This window comes from Ursus arctos, unplaced genomic scaffold, assembly GCF_023065955.2.
Source record: "Ursus arctos isolate Adak ecotype North America unplaced genomic scaffold, UrsArc2.0 scaffold_31, whole genome shotgun sequence".
Taxonomy (NCBI): Eukaryota; Metazoa; Chordata; class Mammalia; order Carnivora; family Ursidae; genus Ursus; species Ursus arctos.
In genome coordinates, this window is record NW_026622997.1 from 1,742,539 (window position 1) to 1,745,109 (window position 2,571).

Sequence of the window (2,571 nt, forward strand, 5' to 3'; positions counted from 1 at the left end):
TGTTCATCTGAAATATAACTTGGTTATATGCATATCCATGAGTTCTGTGGCAGAAGCCACAGTCTCTATTTCTTTCCTTTGTTGGGAGTTCCTCCTCCTTCTCCTTCTGATGAGGAGTGATTGAGGGGATGTACAGAGTCCAATTTATTGACTGGGACCCAAGCAAGATGCATCTGTTTTATAGGGGCCTTAGGGATTTGGCTTCTTGATTTTTCAGCCTGCCTTCTGGGGGAGGGGCCTGCCGCGCTGATACTCAGGTAACCCTGTTTGGGCAGAGTTGCCCTGTCCCCTGGGGGGGGGGAGGGATGGGCACAGTGAGAACCAGTTTTGGGGGGCTTTGGTTCTGTGGCTGATTTCCCTGGTGGCTTTCTGTGACTCTTCTGAGAGTCCGTGCAGAAGTGACCATATTCAACCTCTGTCTCAGAACAGAGAGATCGCAGTCTGCTCTTCACTGAGCTCTCCGGGCCACACTGACTCCTTTTCTGTCGGTGCTGCTAAAAAACCCCCAGAGTCCCGGGTTGTGCGCCCCGCAGCCGCTCTCCAAGCCCTCACTCGCAGGCTGGCCCGTCTCTGCCTTTTGTGCTTCTAACACCGCCAGCTTCCCTGGTTCCTGCGCACATTCCTGGGCTCACGGTCTCAGTCTGCTCTCTCGCGGGTGCGATCCGTGAGCCAGCCCGCTCCCCAGTGCAGGTGGCTACGGCTTCCCGGGGCCCAAGCACGGCGGCTCCCTCCCCCCTTCCGTTTCTCTTCCGATATCTGTGCGTGGTTTCACGGCTCCCAGCTTCATACCTCATACTCAGCGCGGGAGATGTTCGTTTGTAGAGATCCAGATGTAACTTCCTGCATCTCAGGCTGATTCCATGGATGTTCGGGATGGTCAGGTAGGTACCCAGCGCCATTCAGGGGACCAGCTAAAAAAAGGAGACCCTTACTCCTCTGCCATCTTTCCCCCAGACCATTGCCATTGCCATGTCCTATAACATACTAGATCCACCTCCTCCTACAAAATACTTTTTTAAAGATTTCTTTTAAAAGTTGCTAAATGCTTGGTCCTGACAGGAAACATGTGCTAACAGAGGATGGAACAGAAAAATGGCAGTTCTTTCACTGGGTTTATCCTGCTGGGTTTCTCGGACCGGCCTCAGCTGGAGCTCATCCTCTTCGTGGTTCTTCTGATCATCTATCTGTTCACTCTGCTGGGAAACACCACCATCATTGCCTTGTCCCACCTGGACCCCCATCTTCAGACTCCCATGTACTTTTTCCTCTCCAACCTGAGCTTTCTGGACCTGTGCTACACGACCAGCACTGTCCCGCAGCTCCTGGTTCATCTCAGGGGAACAGACAAGTCTATCTCCTTTGGCGGCTGTGTGGCTCAGCTCTTCATTTCTCTAGGGTTGGGCTGCACAGAGTGCATTCTCTTAGGGGTCATGGCATTTGACCGCTATGCAGCCATCTGCAGGCCCCTGCACTACACAGTGGTCATGCACCCCCGTCTCTGTGCCCTCATGGCTTCTGCATCGTGGGTCATTGGTTTTGCCAACTCCTTATTGCAGACTGTGCTCAACTTCCTTGTACCACGTTGTGGGAGAAATAAAATAGATCACTTCTTTTGTGAGGTCCCCCCACTGCTCAAGCTTGCCTGTGTTGACACCACTGCGAATGAGTCTGAGCTCTTCTTTCTCGGTGTGGTCATTCTCCTCATCCCTGTGGCCATAATCACCTTCTCCTATGGTCGGATTGTCAGGGCAGTCTTAAGAATAAAGTCGTCTGCAGGGCAGAGGAAAGCGTTTGGGACGTGTGGGTCCCACATCACGGTGGTCTCCCTGTTCTATGGCACGGCCATCTACGCTTACCTCCAGCCCAGTAACAACTACTCCCAGGATCAGGGCAAGTTCGTTTCTCTGTTCTACACCATCGTCACCCCCATGGTCAACCCCGTCATATATACACTGCGGAACAAGGATGTGACAGGAGCAATGAAGAAGGTGCTTTGCAGGGACCATGACTCCAGATGACTGGGAGGAAAGACCCTTTAATAGAAGACATTGAAGACCAGAGTGATCAAGATGTTTGTCACCTACCTGGGTCATCCAAAATTTCCCCTGATAAGTCTCAAGGGAATTTACTTACCTCATTCTTTTATGCAAGTGAATTCCCAAAATCTAAGTTCATGGATTCATGTAGCCTCTGGAGAGGCTGATTTTGTAATCTTAGCTCATATGCGTATATATATATTTTTAAGGATCTATGATCTAATTTGAGAGAGAGCATAACTAGGAGGAGGTTAAGCAGAGGGAGAAAGAATGTCAAGCAGACCGTACCCTGAGTGCAGAGTCTGATGCCAGGATGGATCCCACGACCCTGAGATCACGACCTGAGCTGAAATCAGGACTCAGACGCTTGAGCAGCTGCAGCAACCAGGCTCCCTGAGCATCGGCATCTTGTTTCAGTATTTTATTTTATTATTTTGTTAATAATTTTTATTTTGTTATATTAGTCACCATACAGTACATCTCCAGTTTTCGATGCAATGTTCCATGATTTTTAGTATTTTAGAACGCTGCACAG

The 2,571-nt window shown here is 50.1% G+C and overlaps 1 pseudogene; it reads left to right on the forward strand.

Annotated features, from left to right (window-relative positions):
* The first annotated feature begins 1,064 nt into the window (after window positions 1–1,064).
* On the forward strand, window positions 1,065–2,018 carry LOC125283521 (putative olfactory receptor 2B8; annotated as a pseudogene).
* The last annotated feature ends 553 nt before the right edge of the window (window positions 2,019–2,571 follow it).